The sequence below is a fragment of the Lutra lutra genome, chromosome 14 (assembly GCF_902655055.1).
Source record: "Lutra lutra chromosome 14, mLutLut1.2, whole genome shotgun sequence".
In the NCBI taxonomy this organism is placed as follows: domain Eukaryota; kingdom Metazoa; phylum Chordata; class Mammalia; order Carnivora; family Mustelidae; genus Lutra; species Lutra lutra.
Window position 1 is genome coordinate 60,783,412 of NC_062291.1, and position 19,754 is coordinate 60,803,165.

The window sequence follows — 19,754 nt, forward strand, 5'->3', positions numbered from 1 at the left end:
GAATTTTATAAGGAAAAAGATAGGCCTTGAGTTTTCCTAGCTTTGTAATTAATCTTTGCTCTTGAAGATGGGCCTGCCAGAAACGGGTGGAAGTTTGAGTAGGGTCTCAGAGAAAAGTCTAATCAGTGACTCTCAAACATTTTTACCCTAACTCACAGCCTGAAATACATTTTGCATGGTCACCCAGCATTCTCTCTCTCTCATACACACACACACACACACACACACACACACACACACACAGAGCTCTGAAACAAAATTTCAGTAAGCAGTACCTATACTTACATATGTGATGCACCTTGGTATTTTATTTTCTATTTTATTCTATTTCATTAAATTGATTTCATGACCCTGCTAATGACCCTGCACTTTGAGAAACATTGGTCTTATAGATGATGACTTGTCCTTGAAGGTGATTGAGGAAGATGTTATCCATGAATAATGAAATTCAGATGAGCCAAAGGCTGAACAGACTGCCTATATACTTTAAATGCTCATAGCAGATCAAGAATCTGGTTTTCTGTCCCTTCTGAACATCGAGATTAGAGATGGTAAAAAATAACAAGAGAAATAACACTTACTAAGGACCTACTCAGTGCAGAAAACTGGGCTAGGTACTTGAATGGGATAAAAATATAAATAGTAAATACTCTCTCTACTTAAATGTGTTCATAACCTAGTGGAAAAGATGAACTGGATCATAAACACAAGAATATGAGGAGATTTCAGACCAACATATCAGACTGAGTTCATATAGGAAGATGTTTGTCACTAGAAATATAAACTTTAGGGGTGCCTAAGTATCAATATATAAGATATATAAAAATATAAGAAATATAAACTTTAGGGTAGCTCAGTCGGTTAGGTGTCTGCCTTCAGCTCAGGTCATGATCCCAGGGTCCTGGGATCGAGCTCCGCATCAGGCTTTCTGCTCAGCAGGGAGCTTGCTTCTCCCTCTCTCTTTGCCTGCCACTCCCTCTGCTTGTGCTCTCTGTCAAATAAATAAATAAAATCTTTTAAAAAAAAGAAATATAAACTTTATAATTGCTTATGATAAATTTAAAAACATACAAAATATAACAACTGAAAAGTATATAGCCACACTTTAAAACAGTAAAAGTTTCTAAGTGCCAGGAATGAAAAGAAAACTCAGAACCAAAATGGCCACGGGGAACTCACAGAGGCCTTGGGTCCAGTACTATGTCAGAAAAGCTAAAGTTTAACAGTGATGAGGATAGTAGAATGAGTTTCAGGGGCACCTGGGTGGTTCAGCCGTTAAGCTTCTGCCTCTGGTTCAGGTCATAATCTCAGGGTCCTGGGATTGAGCCTTGCATCGGGCTCCCTGCTCAGTGAGAAGCGTGCTTCTCCCTCTCACTCCCTCTGCTTGTGTTCCCTCTCTCTCTGTGTCTGTCTCTGTCAAATAAATAAATAAAATCTTAAAAAAAAAAAAAAAGGGTGATCCCCAGGCCACTGGATTTTGGCGGACTGGAGCTGAGCTTCCTTCATAAACTTAGGAGCCATGAATTATTACTTATCCATGAAACAGGAACCAGAAAACTCCACTCAGGATGAGGACTCATTAGAGAAGCTTGTCATATTTCTGTGGCTGAGAATGGAATAAAGATTATTCTGTGAGAAATTAGAAACCCAAGCCTGTACTGAACATAGATGTGCAGTGTAAATTTGCACTACTTGCAAGGTGTAGGAAACTCAAGAAAATAACAAATAAAATGGTCCAAAAATAGTGACACCCATAGTGTCCCAGCAGAGGCAAAACCACCTGACACGATGACTCCTATAGGGCCAAAGGCATGTAAGTGTCTTACAGAAACCAAGTTCTGCTGGAAGTGAGTTCGCAATAAAGAACTTTGAACCACAAGAAGAAATGAATCACTACAGGGGTGCCTGGGTGGCTCAGTCAGTTAGTGTCTGCCTTCAGCTCAGGTCATGATCCCAGGGTCGTGGAATTGAGCCATGCACCAGGCTTCCTACCCAGCAGAGAGCCTGCTTCTCCCTCTCCCTCTGTTGCTCCCCCTACTTGTGCTCTCTAGTTCTCTCTGTCAAATAAATACATAAAATCTTTAAAAAAAAAAAAAAAAAAAAAGAACCACTACCAAAAAGAGAACCAGCAAAAATAATACACTGGCAAATTCAAATAACTATATAGGTAACAAAATAATATGGAAAATACTTTTAAATAAATATATTCAAAATATTCCCCCTAAAAAGGAAAGAATAAAATCCAAAAGATAAGAATAAGGCATAATGGAAAAGAAAAGTAAAATTTAAAAGGAACAAAATAAAATTTGTAGAAATAAAATATTGAAATAAAAACAAATCAATGGAGTGGTTGAACAGTTGATAACACTGCTAAAGAGAGAATTAGTGAGTTGGAAGGCAAATTGGAAAGTACCCTCACAAAGTTAAAGTAATGGAAAATATTGGGGCGCCTGGGTGGCTCAGTTGGTTGAGCGACTGCCTTCGGCTCAGGTCATGATCCCGGACTTCCAGGATCGAGTCCCGCATCGGGCTCCCAGCTCCTTGGGGAGTCTGCTTCTCCCTCCGACCTTCTCCTCTCTCATGCTCTCTCTCAGTCATTCTCTCTCAAATAGATAAATAAAATCTTTAAAAAAAAAAAAGTAATGGAAAATATGGAGAAGTTAAGAAATGCGAAATAAAATGAGAAGGCCCAATAGGGATACTAGAAATTCCAGAAGAAGAGAACAGAGAGAAAAAGGAGAGTAGCAATATATAAAGATTCAAAGGTGGCAAATTGACCAGTATTGAATGCAAAAAAAAAAAAAAAAAATTCCCAATAAGAAGGAACACAACTGGATTTACAGCAGAATAAATGAAAATTTATACCTAAAAACATTAGTGATTCTGCAGAACATCAAAGATAAAAAATCTTAAAAGCTACCAGCATAATGACAATCAGACAGGCAGCAGGCTTCTCATTAGGAGTGATAGGAACCAGAAGAGAAATAATTACAGCCTCAGAATGCTAAAGAAAATAACTGTCAACTTAGAAAAATATACCCCAGGTAATTATCATTCAACACAGAGAGGGTGAAATAAAGACAATTTCAGATAAAAATGAAAGAGGTTACTACTCATATATCCTTGCTAGAAGAATTTCTAAAAAACTTCAGTGAGAAGGAAATTGAACCCAAAAGGAAGAATTAGGCTAACAGAAACCATTGTGAGCAAAGAAATTGGTAAATATGTAGGTAAATCTTAACAACAATAATTCATATTAATAACTTTTTGAAAGAGTATAAAAATATGGTGGAACTAAAATGCTAATCAATAAATTGCATGAAAAATGGAAGAGATTGATTTAACATTCTAAGATCCTTCTGTTGTTTAACAAGAGAACAGAAATACACATTAACATTAGTCTTTAAGTAACATATGCATGTTTTAAAAATTAAGAATAACTATTTGTCTGGAAATAGAATGCTTAACTTCCAAACCAGTAAAAAAGAAAATAAAAAAAAAACCAGAATAAAGAAAACTCATCAATATTATAGAAGGTATAGAAGAGGGAACTAAAAAAAAAAAAAAATCAAAACAGAAAACACAGAGATGGTAGAAGTCCAAATGCATTAATCGTAATAAAGGTAGACATATCAAATTTTCCCATTAAAAGAGACTTTCAATTTGGGTTTTTAAAAAATCCAGGCATAGGATGTTCACAAAAGACTTGCCTAAAATATAAGGTCACAGAAAAAGATTGAAAATGAAGATATAAAACAAGATGTGCTAGGCAAATATTAACCAAAAGGAATGTGGGCTAGCAACATTGATATAAAATAAGAGTGTAAGAGCAAAAGCTCTAATAAGGATAAAGTGGGATATTACTTATTGATAAAAGGAAAAATCCAACAAGGAGATTTACTTATCAGCTGGCTGGGGCGGTCCTGCCTGATCCTGTCCAGGTGGGTCCAGCCAAGAGAGGCTCCCGGTCGTGAGGAGTGGAGGAGCAGCTCCCTGGTCTGGCTGCGTTGCTTTGTCTTGCACCTGCCTGGGCTGGGGACGGTAGAACAACACAGGGCACTGCTAGGAAAAGATGTTTTTCTCAGGTACAGCTTATAATTGTTGCATAATTTAGGTACTTGTTTATTATAAACTTTTAGTATTTGGATTTTGTAAGTTTCGGGGGTGAGAAGAAACTGTTAACCAGAATTCCCCAAAACCAGGCAGGAAAAGAGCTAAGTCCTCCACAAGATTAAAAAATACCAAATACCACTGATATACCCTTGGGATTTCTCTCCAACTCATTCTGTAAGTGGGAGGGACCCAAGGGGATCTAGGATTTGAGGCCAAAGTGGAGGGTTTGGTATATATCCTTTCGTGGATCAGATGACAGGAAGCCTGAGGTGAGGGAGGGGCAGTTATAAAGAGCATGATTGAGACAATTGAAGGGTTTTGCCTATGAACTCATAAATGAGGCAAAATTTAAAAGTACCTGAAAGTGATCGTCACACTGTTCAGTACAGACAGATATCCCTGGTCTTAAAGATAACTGCGGAAGTCTTTTGGGATGAAGTGTCATTCAGGTCAGCCACTAACACACAAGGGTTTCAGAAAGAGAAAGGGAGAGATGGTTTAACCCAGTGTGGACACAGTTACCAATTGCTCTTCTGGGTCAGAGTATATGAGCATTCATTGCAACAGTGAACTTGGCTGGACAGTTTAAAGTACCTCAAAATAAAAAGCTGGAAGAAAAGAAACAGTTTCAAAACAAATACAGAGGCACCTAATGAAATAATGAATCTAGTCAATGATAGTAAACGGCTGTTAAAACCATTAAGTGAAAAGCTGATGGAAGGAAAAAAGCTGAAGGAGAACTTTGTAATGGATAGATCCATTCGGCAGCAACCGAACCTGCTGATTATATTATATTATATTATAAAAAGAAAAGCGACGAGAAATTATGTGGTCCTAATGTGATGCAATGGGACTTTCATGCCACCCCTGAAATATTCTTGCCAAAAAATCAAATCTAAAGCCAAGTGATTCTGGAATCTACCAATTTCAAAGGACAGAGAAACATGTTAAATGATACCACAGGGGTGCCCTCAGCAAAATCCTGGAATGAGGAGGGCAATTCTGTACGACAAATGGCCCACAATTTCTTCAATAAATTGCAAGAAAGGGGAAGAAAGTGTAACCTATGGAATAAAAAGCCACATTGACCACATCCAGTGTGGGGGCCTGGATTAGAAACCAATTCAGGGAAATTTGAATAAGGAATTATTCCTTATTCAATTATTCCTTACTCTGATGAGAGGAAGGAATTATAGCTCATTTTTTATTTAAGTGAGATGATGCTATTGGGGGTAATGTTAAATGAGTCCTTAGTTTTTAGAAATGCATATTAAAATATTTGCGCGTGAGCTGATTTGATGTCTGTGTCCCAACAGTCCCGGCGGATGGAAGAAATAGGATCGGCTCTATGTTGACAGTTGTTGAAACCAGCTAATAGGTATATGGATTTAAAAATATATATATTTGAAACTCTTTCAGAATAAACTCTTGACAAATAAGTAAACCCAAGCCATTCCAGTATTTTCCCAATATATTGTCCCAAAGAAGGCTCTTCAGTGTTAGAAAGAACAGATTTTCCCTCACAAGTAAAACACAGGTGAGGTCTGAGAGAGAATTCCAAGTCGGGGGTAAAACCCAGGCCCTTCATGGGGGTCCACATCCTCTTTCGAGTGGAGTGCCACTCACTTGGGGGTAGGGACTCTGTCCTTTGTGTTTCAAATCAAACTGTTCCCTGTTGGGTGGAAGCAAAAGATTACATCTGGGCTGCTGCCTGGTCCAACCTGGGCTAAGAAATGGGGTTTGCAAAGGCTGGTGGGTTGGAATCAGGGTAGAGGGAGGAGGTGTAATTAGATGTGTCCTTTTTGTGAGGCCTGGATGCACTGGAGGTCCGAGATCAGAGATCAGATGGGGTTGGCGGGATGGGTGTGTCACTAAGGTGGGCAGGCTCTGCGGAGACACAAGACACGCACAAGACGCTTCAAGAGCTCGCCTTCCTGGCCCGACCTTCCTGGACTTCATGTCTTTATCGTGGGTGCCAGTTCTCTGGGACACAGACAGAGGTCCTGCCCATCTCTCCTCACTGGCCCTCGTGCAGCCCCATCTGGAGGCCCATCTCCTTCCCACTACGGTCCCCTTTTTTCTCTGTCCAGTTCTCTGACCCATTTACATTCTCTCCCTCCTTGAGCTCCCTCCTTGTCTCCATTCGCTATTCCCTGTCCTCCGCCCTGCCAGACACCCCAGTTCAGGGTCCAGGAGAAGGACAGCTTTTATGTGGCTTGTAAAATTCTATTATATCTGTATTCAAAACCTAGCAGCTGAGAAACACTGGTAATAAGCGTGTTATTAAGCGTGTAAATACACTTCCACTCCAAGGCCTCCAAGGTGCAGGGGACAGTTTCCCAACCTGGGCATCTCCCCTGCTTGTAAGTCTCTCCCCACCTGGCCTCCATCCCAGACTTAGACCTTGTGCCCAGGCCCAGGCCTCCTCCAGCCTCCAACCTCCACCGTCCCACACAACCCAGACTCTTGGAGAAAGGGGGCGGGGGAGAGGGCCGAAGAAAAAAAACATTAGGAAAAAAACTCCCACCCAGAGAGCATTCTTTCTGCAGCACTCAGGAAAAAGGATGTCTCACAGGGGACGGGAAGGCGAAATTTTTTCACATCCAAATGGATTGCAATTTCCCTCCATTTAGCACCTGAAGGTAATTAGCTCGAAGAGACTGCCGAGTGCGAAACACGTTCACGGAACATTAACTCTCACACATTCTCCAGTTGCAGGGAATTAATAGGAAAGATTAAAGTTTAAAGAGAGCAAAATGCCATTACCTCGCCAGCCACCTCTCTCCGCGGCAGTATCCAGCCCCCGAAAACCTTCGGCCAGTGCTTGGGCCGGGGTTCGGGTCTCAGCCGCCAGCCTGCCTGACTGGGGCATCTGGGTGTGTCCCATGAAGAGGGCTAGCATGTGCTGATGGGCATGCACATGTGCAAAAAAGGGCAGTTCTGACCCTTCATGAGGCTCATGCGACCCCCTTCCCATCACCAAGAAGTCTGGAGTGGACAGGGCAGGTGTGTTCTCATAGGTGGACTCCTGGCATTGGTGTGTACGGTGGCCCCAGGTGGGGGCGATGTTAGGAAGGGTTAGTAGCGTGGGTGTGCCCTGTGATTTTGGTGCAGGGGGTGAGATCTGGCAGCTTGGCTGGAGAGAGAGAAATGGAGGGTGTCACCCCCACCTTGGGTGTGTACAGGGGCCCTGGGTGCGGTGATGGAGAGTTGCTTCCACTCTTGTGGGGCAGGCAGGAGCCACAAACATAGCCACAAACACACACATGCGGGCTCCCCCTGCCCCACACAGACGGCCTCTGTCACTCTGCTTTTTTCAAAGTTTATGTAGGCTTCAAATTTGAAGCGTTTCTGTGTTGCTTCAGTATTTTAGGGAAAGATGAAAGACAGAGAGAGGGAGACAGAGAGAGAGTGGGGGAGAGAGAGAGAGAGTGAGGGGCAGAGGCAGGCAGGAGAGAGAGAGCGCGAGATGAAATTGAGACATGGAAGAATTTATTGCCCAGAAAATTCCATTCTGCTATCTGATTCAAAAAGTCCAGTCCCCCCAGCTTCGGAAAATCTATTTTCCACATTTTAATACCCTGCAGAACAGTCCTCATAACTCATCCGAGTGTGTTAAGCACAGTTTTATTAGATCTGAAACAAATTTTGGTGGGGAGATACTATAGGTCATTAACCATGGAGTAATTTTATCCTTGTTTCCCTAATGATGCCATAATGGCGAGCGAATTTCTTAACTAAAGACCAAAGAACATTTTGAAGGTCAGTTTCATCTGTGAGCTCCTTCAAGCGCTTCTCAGAGAAGATTGGAAAACTCGCCGATTTTTTGAAGAGTCATTAATAATGTGAAAGCTGAAAGCACCCTCCATTTGCGTTCCTGCTTTTTACCTTTTAATTTTATATCGTCCCCGCTCAGAGCCCCGCTCCCACTCCCTCACCCTCCTCTGGACCTCCCGCCTGCCTCCCCACCCCACGCAGGGAACAAGGCTGCCCGGTACTACCAGGTACCGGGCTAGCTGTGAGGGGCACACGGGGGGGCAGCAGGGGAGGCAAAAAGAGCCAGAGAAGCCAGGGCCCCGCCGAGATGGGCGCCTCAGCTGTAGTCCCAGCATAGGGGGCACTGCGTGAGGGGATTGTTATAGGCGTGGCACACACGTGTGTGTGTGCATGTGTGCAAAGGTGCAGTACAGGGGACTGGGGTCTCTGGATTGGGTGCTGGCCGTGCACACACACACGTTAGGGATGGATGGGGATCTACTGGTCTCTCTAGGTGAGTGCCCCCTGTTGGAAGCAGGCAGGGAAAGGGAACTGAAAACCAGCCCTGGGTCTGGTGGCCTGGGCAGTGGGGCAGTGGGGGGACTTGTGGTGTCTCCCAAGAGAGATGGACACTACATGGAGGGCTTAAAACAATTTACAGCAGGTTGTAAGCCCTGATTACATGTGTGTGCCAACGAGCATGTATGTCTTGGGTGTGGGGAGGTCATCAAGGCAAGAACCCCGAGGACCTACCCCACTGACAAATATTTAGACACTAGAGACAGTGGCCATTGTCTGCTCATCCCTCACTCCTTAGACCACACACCCCTTTCTCCCCAGGCCTGGACCCCCTCATTTGCCCACTTTACTTGCCTCCTGATCTCCAATCCCCGGTTCCTCGGACCTCCCGCCCCCCACCAGTCCAATCCCTCCCCCTGAACCCTCATCCCCCTAGCTCTTCACCTATCTGCTGGCAGGCAGTGCAGGGTGCCCAGCCAGGAGCTAGGGTGGGACAGCATTTCTCTGTGTGTGCAGGTTTGGAGAGGAGGGGGCGGTGTGGTGACACTCCATGCTCCCAGATGTGGTGGCAGCGATAATTCCAATTTTATGCCTTTGTTATGGCTTTAATCACTTTCTTTATGCGTTTTGTTCCAGCGATCAGGGAGAGACACCTGATAGGCAAAGAGGATACCAGGGGAACCATTTTTATTTGGAATGTGGTGAGAAGTCTAATTAGAATCTGAATTCTGCTGAGCCTTGAAATGGCCAGTACTTTATCCTGATCGCCTTAGATATTGTTTCGAGTCAATCATCTGTCATGGTGCAGCAGGAGAGCCTCTCCCTTCACACTGCACCCCTCCCACCACAGGGCCAGCCAGGGCACACGGCGGGAGCGGGGAGGCTTCTGCCCTTGTAGGGGTATGTGCCTCCTTCTTAGCGGGAGGCCTGTTTGGTGTGGCTAACCCTCCCCTGGTGAGGGCTGTCTTTGCTGGGTGCTGAGTTTGAGCTCATGGGGGGCAGAAGGGGAAGAGGGGCTGCAGGAAGAGGGTGCTGAGGGGCTTGTATGAGAATTAGGAGATATTGAAGTGAGGCCAAGCTAGTCTGGGGTGCCTCCTAAGTGTTCCCAGCGCAGTGACCACCCCACCTCCTCTCTATCAATGGCCCACAGGGACTCTCATCTCTTTACTGTCCCCGGACATATTGTCTATCTGCCCCCTGCTCACTGTTCCTCAAACTCACCACTTTCATTGCCAACCCCTCCCTGACCCAACGTTTGCTACGCGTTCAGCTCCTTTTCTTTGACTTTCCTCACTCTAGTCCCACCGCTGGAATACCGCTCCAGTTTGTTCTGCCATCTGTCAAGTCCCCGGACTGGTTCCGCCTCCTCCAGAAAGCCTTCCCTGACTACCTGAACCCATACAGGTGAGCCCCTTGAGAGGTGGACAATTACAGCCTGGGCCCTCATCCTGTGATGGCCATGCTAACTGCAGACACTCCCCTGACCAGAGCCTTCATCTGTTTATCTTTCTCCTGCCTTTAAATGGTTTCTGATTGTCCTTTCTTTTTGTAAACTGTTTTGATCCCTGCATGTGTGTGTGTGTGTATGCGTGAGTCCTAAATCTGCTCAAAGCCCTTTTGACCATTGCACGGTGTGAAGTAGAAATAAATATTACTTTTAATGACAGTTTCACCTCCCCAATCACATATTGAGTCCCCCAAATCCAACCATTTCTTCCTGTCTCCTGCCTTGTCTCACTATGAGCACACAGGACCAGGCACAGAGTGGGGTTCTGCGGCATCACCTCCAAAAGTCACAGATTCACTGAGACTTTATGCTTCCTGCTTCCCCTCACACCCCACCCCCATACATACCTACTGTGTGGCAGATGTGGGCATTGTTGGGGGAGGAGTAGGAGCCAAAGGAAGTGTACCCTTTCTGGCAGGGACGAGTGGCATGTGCTCTATGAATAATGTCTCCTTGGGAGATCGTCTGGATGACCCCTTGGAGGTGCAGGGATCCACATATGGTCAGTGTGGGTCCTTTTTAGATGATTGGGGCACTCAGTGGCCCTCGAGCCAATTAGTGTGCCCCATAAAGCAGAATGTCCTCATCGATGTCAGTATCACCGAGCCTCCTGAATGGTCACTGCCCTCTCGAGATTATCTATGTAGCAGGGGTACCTTATATGTGGTCCAAAGGGCAGTGTGACCAGATGCCATTATAGAAAAATACAGACTCAGAGGGTCCCCAGAACCCTTCTCAACCTGCTCACCTCCCCCTCCCTATTTGGACCCATTCTCCAATGCAGTTCTGAGTCATTTTGTTCCAGGATGCTCGCTTTCCCTGCGTGCACCCCAATTCCTCCTGGTCCCTGAGCTCTGGGTGAGAAGTGGGGATGACACTAACCATAGTCTAGAAAATCATGGGGCTTCTGGCCAGGAGCCAGGGGTGGTTCTCTGGAGTGCTCCCTCCCAGCAGCCCCTGTCCAGAAGGCTGTTGGTATTGATACCACACTGATGGATGGAGAGTGAAGAGGTACAGGGAGATGGAGAGAGCATCTGTAATTGGGAGTCCTCATTTATGGGGGAGGGCAGGACAGTGGCTGGAGGGACTTAGGAGCTAGCTTCCTAGTGGGAAATTGCAATCTGCCGTTAACATTTAGGTACAAGTTACTATATCAGAAGGGGTGTGTGTGTGTGTGTGTGTGTGTGTGTGATGAGTGTCCGTAGGTGAGGGGCTCAGTCCCCGTAGAAAAGAAGCAGGACCCTGGCATACGTGGTCTGCCCATATGCAAGGGTTGGAGTTTCAGGGTGGCTTATTCTCCAAGTGTTGAATCCCCATCTACACAGACGGTGGGGAGATGGAGCTCCCAGCCCAGGGAGCACATGTGCTGGGTGGGGGTGGCAGGTGGGAGGACAGAGATGCCAAAGGTGCCAAAGGCCTGGTTTCTTCCCATCTCAGACACTCTCAAGACACTGTCCTTTCTACATCCAGTGGCCGCAGTGGGGAGAGATGAAAAGGAGGAGAAACTGTTGGATAAAAAGAAATTCAAAAAAAAAAAGTAAGTGAAATATTCAAACTGGAAAGTGATATTATAGAAACTGCAGCCCACGGCTCAGTGCATTCAAATTTATTCAAACTCGGCGCCTGACAGTGATGGATGCAGCAGCTTTTCCCACAATATGGAGAAGGCGCGGGGGCATTTAGGACTGCGGGTCCCCTCCGGGAGGGTGGGGGCCCGCACCACCTCCCATGCCTTGCTCCTCTTCAATGGGAAACGAGGTTCTGGGTCCTATCCCCTCTACTTCCTAAACCCCACAGTTCTGGGGATGCTGGGGGACCTGGGCGTCACCAGCCCAGGGGCAGGAGCAGGGCCCAAGACAGAGGGAGTCAGCTGCGGACCAGGGTGATCTCCAGTGCCGAGGAAGAGGATGGTCAAACCTGTCCAGGGGATGACAAGACAAGGGTGCCACCTACCTCAGAAAGAGGAGCCCGGCCGGGTGGTTTGTAGCCAAATCATCAGCATGAACCTAATAGCCCCTGAGTGTGCTGAGATCTGAGGGTCTCAGGAATCCCAAGGCAGAGAGCAATTGTTCTCATCGGCTCCTGCTTTCCCCTGCATTGATTCCCACTTCTGTTTGCTCCAGAAGAGGGGTAAGAGGGGTAAGAGGGCCTCCGGGGAAACCTCAAGTCTGGGGCCTTGGTTTGAGCAGTGGGCCGGTGAGGGAAACTCCCACATCTCTTGGCTGCCTTTCCCACTGCACCCCCACACCCCACACCCACAGTGTCTCTAACCCTCCTTCTCTGTCTCTTTTGTCCCCTATGCTCTCCCCTAAATGTAGCCACAGCACAAAGCTCCAACTCCAGCTCTCCCCTGTTCTCTCCAGTCTCTCAGGAGTCCTCTACCACCTGGAAACTTTCAGCCGTCACCTCCCTGCAGGCAATGGAAGCACTGATCTCTAATTCCAAGCTTCTCTTGAGATCCAAGCCCACAACCCCAGCAGCGCAAGCCTGACACTTGGACAAGCAGACTCTCATGCCTCTCCTGAAGCCGGCAACAACCTGTGAGTCCCTGCTTCGCTGACTGCCATGTCACCCACCCATTCAACCTCGCAGAGACCTTGGAGCCTCCAGCCCTTCCCCAGTCCTCATCTTTACCTTCAGTTAGTGTACCAGTTCACAGACATTTCCTGATTTCTTTGGCACCCATCTTTGCCTCACCATCACCACTGTCCCCGGGAAGGCCCTTATCACAGCTCCCCCAGGCCTCTCCAATTCACCCAACAAGCCCCACGCCATGCCAGTCACCAGGTGCGGCATCTGCCTCCCTGCACAACTCTCTTAAGTTCCACTGCTCTGGTTGTTCTACTCACGGCTGCCAGATTCATTTTCCTAAAGCACAGCTCTAATCATGTCACTCCCCTGCTCAAAAACCCTCAATGGCTCCCCACTGCCTACTAAATAAAGTACAAACTCCTGACTCTGATATTCATGGCCCATTGTGATCTGACCCCTTCCTACCCCTCTCGCCAAGACTTCTCAGTCCTCTCCTTCATGCCCATACTTACCAGCCAGATTGGCCTCTGGGTGCTTCCCCTGCACACTCTCCACCAAGCAACTCCCCACCTCTGTGCCCTGGTTCATGCTCTTCTTCTGTCTGTGATGCTGTCCTTCTGAAATGGCAGCATTGCCCAACACCCGGCTCATCTCTGCCCATCAATGCCTTAATCTTCTGTAAGACCCGATCCAAGTAAAGTTGTCTTCTGAATGCTTCCTGTAAAATGCTTAGCATGGTGCCTGCTAGATTCTGTTCTTCTTCTTATTATTATCATTGTTATTCACCACCAGCAGCAGTGATTTCTCTTCCCTGGGAAACATCCAGACCCCTCTACAGCTTTCCCGGCTCTTGGCATAATTTTCTTGATACTGTCATTTCTAGTATGTTTGCCCTACAGCTGTCCTGACCTATAAACCTCTTGAGAGCCAGGATTTAGTCATGTTCATTCGAGTCGTCCTCAGCCCATGGCCCAGGAGACTCTCTCTTTACCACTTGTTGAATAAATGAATGAACGAGTGAATGAATGAACCAATATGGAAGAAGCAGCTTGGGCATGGCTATGTGACACAGATCTGGCTCCTCTGAGCCTCCGGTTCTGGGCAGTGACCACCTAAGAATTCCCTGCCATTACTCCCGGCCCTCCTGACATGTGTCCCGGTGAGCTGGGACATGTGTGTGCAGGCTGCATGACAGGTGTGTCATCCCTCCAAAGCGAGAGGGGAGTGTGGCAGAGTTCAGCCTCCCCAACTCATCAATCAAAGGGCACTTAACTGACAGAATGCTCCTTAAAGCTGGCTCCAGGCTCCACTGGGGTTGGGGGGCCGGGATGAGTCGGGGATGAGGCCTGCCCTCTGGGGAGTCACAGTCTAGTTGCTCCTTCACTCCTTTAACTCAGACCACAGGAAGTCAAAGGGCTCCCCTGGGGACTGCTGACTGTGGACAGGGATGTCATGCTGATGGGTGGGGTAAGCCTGTCCTGCAAAGCTGAGCTGAAATGCTACTTAATCCAGAAGTGGTTCTTTTACCCTCTTGGTTTAGATCTTAGCGCCCCCTCCGGACTGGAGCTCCCCTGGGAGGTCAGTTGCCTTCTGCAGAATTCCTCACTGCAGAGCTGAGAACCACACAGCTTAAAGCTGCTGAATGGTTGAGTGGATGGATGCCGGGAATAGTTGACAAAATAAACGAGTAAATGAGCAACTAACGAAACACATGGGTGAACAAAGTGCTGGGCAGATTGGCACAGAGTCAGCCCGCGCGGAGCATCTCCTTTGTACCGGGCACTGTGCTCAATCCTTCACCGGCACTCATTGATTTACTCCTCGCTCAGCCCTTGGAGTACGAGCTGTTATGATCCCACCAGGGAGAGGCCCCTGCAGCTCCGGGAAGTGAAGTCACTTGTGTGAGAGCCCCCAGCCCCGCTGGGAGGAACCCTGGGTCCCTGCCCTAAACTCTGGGGGCGGGGGGTGGGGGGCGCACCTGCTCCCTCCGGAGACCACCAGCTCTTGGGGACTTGCGAGGGGGGAGGTTCACACGTGGGGAGTACTGTAAGGTCTCTGTCCCTGCGCACGGATGGGAGCCCCCTGGGCTCTTGGTTTTCACTCCTTTTCTTTGGTCCCCCCTTGGGGATTAGGCGAAGTTCAGAAGAGGTGCTGTTTCCCAAAAGGCGTCTTCCCAGCCCCCCTCACCCCACGTCCACTTCAGGAGGGAGTGACGGCCGCTGTTGAGGGGTCTCCGGCCGGCCTGGGCGGGGGCCGGCGGGGCGCCCCGTCCCGCCGGCCCCCGCCCTCGCGGCCGGTCCCTCCCCTCCCGGATCCAAACAAGCGCGCTAAACTCCGGGAGATTTACAGCGGGCGGCTGGGCGGCGCGGGCCCCCGGCCGCCGGTGAGATATCTCCAAACAGCGCACTAACCACTTTCCATTTTATACCTCACCAGCTTTATAGCATCTTAAGGATTTCTGTGCACGGCTGGCTTCCCGCCCAGGGAAAAAACCCAGCCTTGTAAATAAATACTAAATATATATGAACAGAGACGACAGCGAGAGCCGCGGAGGAGGGGGAGGGGCGGGGCGCCGCAGGGTTGGGGGGGGCAGGGCCCGGCGAGCGGCGGGGAGATGGGGGCAGGGATATGTTGGGGTGTCCGAGACAAAGGCGACAGGGAGAAAGCAACTGACAGGCGAAATGAGGGAAACTGAGACAGCACCAGAGGGGGAGGAAGAGAGAAACCGAAAGATGGAGGCTGGCTGGAAGTGCTGTGGTGTGTGGTGTGTGTGTGTGTGTGTGTGGTGTGTGTGTAGTATATGCAGGGAGGACTCCTTTAAAGCCTAGGGAGAAAGAGAAGGCTCTTCCAAACCTGCCTCCTTTCCTTCCCCCAATTTCCGAGGGGACTGAGGCCTAGGGATGGGACTACCATCCCTGTGTGCGTGTGTGAGAGAGAGATGTGTGTGTGACAGGGGTGTGTCACGATGTGCTCCAAAGAAAAGAGTCTGTGTTTGTGTGTGTGAACCCGTGTGAGTGCAGGTGTATGTTTGGGGTGTTTGGCGTGGGTAGGACTGTGCCCGGTGAATACTGGGACGTTGGCAGTAAGAATGTCTGTGGTGTGGTCAGGGTGTGTGTGTGGGGTGGTTAGGACATATTGGGGGGATGAGAAGGCAGGTGAGTTCTGAGAATGTGTGCGGCTTTGGGGTTGAGTTGAGGGCTGAGCAAGGCATATGTGATCAAATGTATTTGGGTATCTTGGGGTGGGCGGGGGGGTTCGGGGGCGGGGAGAGGGATAGTGGGCTCACATAGGCCAGGATGAGCCTTCATAGGGGCATTTGTTGGATCTGGAAGCAAGTACCCACGTGTGTGCTGGGGCCTGTCAGGGGTGAGTTCTAAGATGCTGCCAGGCGGTTAAACCTCCTCCTCTTCATCCTCCATCTCTGAGTCTTTCTAGAGGCTCTGGGACCTTCTCTGTGATGGCCACTAGAGAGAAGATCTCCTGTGCTGACTGAAGCCCCCCATACTACCACAGCCCCCAGCTCTGACGTGTCTGGACAGGAGCCAGAGTTGAATTGGGGAGCAGGAGGGAACATCTTCTCCCTTCTCAGGGGACCCAGCGATCCCTTTTTGTTCCCCCCCTTGTCTTCGATATTAAGTATTCAAACCTCATTTACATCCTTATTTTTCAATTTGCTGCCACAGTAGTTTAATTTATTCGATATAATTTCTTTTTCTGAGGGGACATTAATCATTGCCCTGTGCTTTTGGGCGCCTGTGGGATCTCTGCGTGTGTATGTGTGTGTGTGTACGCATCTGTGTGTGAGTGTGCATCTGCGTCCGTGTGTGTCTGTGCCTGCGCACGCTCATATCTGCGTGTGAGGTGCAAGTTTGTCTGGCATGTGGGGGCGTGTGTGAGAGAGAGTGTGGGTCTTTGTGAGAGGGTTTTGAGTGTGAGATAGCCCGGGGTGGAGGAGGAGCTGGGGAGGGGAGGGTGGTGTGTGTATGCTAAACTGACCCAGTCCCTTTCCCCCTGGTCCTTCCTTAGGATGTCAGCAAGAAGGGGAAGTGGGGCATCCTTACGGTGGGGTCCTTCCAGAACCCCCTGCCAGTTTTCCTTTCTTAAGAGTGTGCCCTGGACAGTTATAGCTGGAAATGTTCTAGAATCCCTGGTCTCTCAAGAAAGAGAGCTGAGACAGGTGGAGGAACACACACAGATAGGGAGAGACAGACGGACCAGAGCAGGGCAGGTCATGGGAAGGGAGGAAAAAAAGAGGGGGAAAGAAACATGGAGAATGATGGAGAGAGGCACGGGAGAGAGGAGAAGTGAGCAAGCTAGCAGCGTCTCAGCCCATAAAGTCCCTGGAATGGGAGGAAGGGGCGCGAGACTCCCGCATCAGCTCAGGCCCAGTCATGGCTCAGTGCAGAGTGATGGGGGGGTGGGGAGCTGGTTGCTCCCAGGAGCTGAGATGAGTGAAGTAGCTTGGGGGAGGCTTGTTTGGAGAGAAGAGGTAAGAGGAAGGGGTAAGGGAGCAGAAGGAAGAGAGAAAACCCCTCCTGGAGATACAACTCAGAGGAAGGAGGCCAAGGAAAATTTTCAGGGATGTTCAAAGGGTAAGAGGGAGGAAGCTCTCTGATGCTAGCTCCCCTCCCCACCCTCACTGCATCTGGGCAAATCCATGGCTTCCTGAGACCCTTTTTTGATCCTGAGCTCCAGAAGCCCTCAGTTTTCCTTCTCTGGCACATTTCTTGGAACTGCCAGGAACTGATGGGAAGGACCCTGTGACATCCCACTTAATCTTCATAACAGCGCCAGCTGAGAGTTGGTCTCCCCACTTCAGAGAGGAGGAAAGGAGAGGTCAGAGCTGGCCCAAAGTCAGGTGGAGGTCCAGAGCCCAGAATGAAATCACAACTGCCTGAGGGCACACACTGAGAGTCCCCACTCCCCTCTGCTGCCTCTTAGGGTAGTGGCCGCCCCAACCCTCCTGTCCTCACCACCACACAGGTACCACACACACACACAAAACAAGATCTGGGACCCTAGGGTAAAGTGGGGAGGGCTTTGGGAGGCAGGAGTCAAGAGGCTGGGGGTGACCTATAGCAGCCTTCTCTGAGCTACCCTCAGCTGGGAGGACTTTGAGGCCCAGAACCTGAGGGTCCCCAGGGCTCAAATAGACCCTGTCTTCCCTCTCATCCAAGGGTCAGAGACCCATCAAGGACCTCTTCTGAAAAGCAGAGGCCAAAATCCACTGAGGCTCAGACTGGCTGAGAGCTTGGGGCCGGTTTCTGCTCCCAGGATCGGTTTCAAACAGCTCTGATGGCTCACCTTAGCCTTACCCAGATAGCGGTCCAAGGCTCTGGAGGAGCTTCTTTCTCTGAAATTCTGAAAAATGAAATTTTGAAAACTGGTCTGAAACTGGACTTCATGGGACCTCAGCACTTGAACCCCCAGATACCTGACTCCCTTGAGGTCTACAGATTTAAATATGCTAATACCAAATACCTAGGAGCTGAATGTACCCAAGAGCCAAGCATTTGAGTGGCTGACTTAGAACAAGGAGGGCTAATGATTGAGTGTCTAGGTTGGAAATCTGAGATGGAAGGGAGTCTGCACCAGTCCAGCTCTTCAGCCCTACCCCTGTCTTCCTTCCTCACTCTCTCTCCCAACAGAGAGAAGTCCTCCTTTGGTCCTGACCCTCCAGGAGCCTGGTGCAGGCATCACGCCCAGGCCCCTGGCACAGACATGTCACACAGAAACCATCACCCACTTGGGTCAGTGATAACTGGGTGACGAGACAGGGGGTCCCCGGGCATGCGGGGTGGGGGTAAGGGGACAGGCCTGGGGCCGAGGAGAAGGTAGCGTGTTCATTTGAATAATGGGCAAAATCAAATTAATTCTACATTAAATAGTTGTGAATAAAGGGTTGAAGTCAGCAGTTTCAAACTTGTTTTCCTTAATTACTTTCCGTGTTTAATGTCATTAAGAAGATTAAAAATTCATTAACAAGAGTACTAAAGTGGCAAATCAGGAAAGCGATCACTCCAGGTTAGAAACTCCGCTGAGGCCGCACAGAGAGCCTTCTGCAGGGGGCATGGGTGGGGGTGGGGGACGAGAGGGTTGGGGACAGACTCGCACTCACACACTTACATACTGATACACAACAGCACGGTAAACACACATCCATACATCGGCGGGCATCCACACATCCACGCACACACACACACACACACTCAGACGTTTTCCACTCATCCATACCCAGGACTTCTGTGATAGTGGGGAGACAGTGTATGGGGTCTGGAGTTCATCAGGCCCTGACTTCATAAACCCCTCTCCTAAAAAGGAGGATTAAAGATCAAACCTCACTGACAGGCAACACATGATCATAAAAATCAGTGTTAGCTCAGTGGTGTCCGCGCTCACTTTCTTGTCTCCTGGTTATGTCTGTCGGGGTCTCCCCTCCCTTCACCATCCCTTCCTCTCTTACTAAAGGGCTCTCTCAGGGCAAACCTGATCAGTTTCCTGAGAGGAGCTGCTGACTTTGAACCTTAATTATCCTGGAAAAGGATCCCTTTTGTCTCCTAAGCTTGTTGGGGAGGGGGAGGAGTCATGTTTCCTCCAGGGAGTAGAAGCAGGGAGAAGAAGCAGGGAGACAAAGGGTAGACTGGGTGGGGAAAAGAAAAGGCAGAAACAGCCAGAGGAGTGGGACCCAAGTGTCCTGGTGTTCAGACCGACCCTGACTCAACCACCCATCGCTAACCTCACCCTCTCACTCTGCCTTTTCACCCATCTTGTTGGCTGACCCCTGGCCTCTCCAGTGCCAGACTTCACCCCCTTGGCCATGAAAGAGCCCTCCCTGAGTCAGGATGACCTTCCCTGAAGCTATCACAGTGTCTCTGACTTCATTTCTTTTTTTTTTTTTCTCTCTCGGCCCCAAACTCAGGACCGGCTCCCTGAGGGGGTTGAGACTGCCTTGGGGACCTGTTGCCTGTGTGACTATGTCATGTGTCTGGTGGCTGTGTTGGTAATTGTGTGTGTGAGTGTGGGGGGGCCAGTTGCGTGAGGAGAACACCATGTTCATCATCAATGAATGCAACTGGGCAGGCCTGTGAGATCCTGTTGGAATGAACTCCTCGTTTCACAGGTGGGAGAACCAAACTCTGTCAAGGTGAAGTTCTACTCAAGAGAAATGCAAACATGGGCCCCCCACAGAAACTTGAGCAACAATGGTCATGGCGGCATTTTTCATAATGGTCAAAAAGTGGGAATAACCCAAATGTGCATCAAACTGGTGAATACATGAATAGAATGTAGTCTATGCAGACAGTGAGGTATTATTTGACCATGAAAA

General features: G+C 48.7%; 1 long non-coding RNA gene across 1 annotated transcript; it reads left to right on the forward strand.

Moving 5' to 3' along the window:
• The first annotated feature begins 2,705 nt into the window (after positions 1 to 2,705).
• Positions 2,706 to 12,868, forward strand: LOC125085180 (uncharacterized). The gene is made up of 2 exons (XR_007122797.1): positions 2,706 to 9,792; positions 12,214 to 12,868. It is a non-coding gene; the product is annotated as an uncharacterized LOC125085180 (long non-coding RNA).
• The last annotated feature ends 6,886 nt before the right edge of the window (positions 12,869 to 19,754 follow it).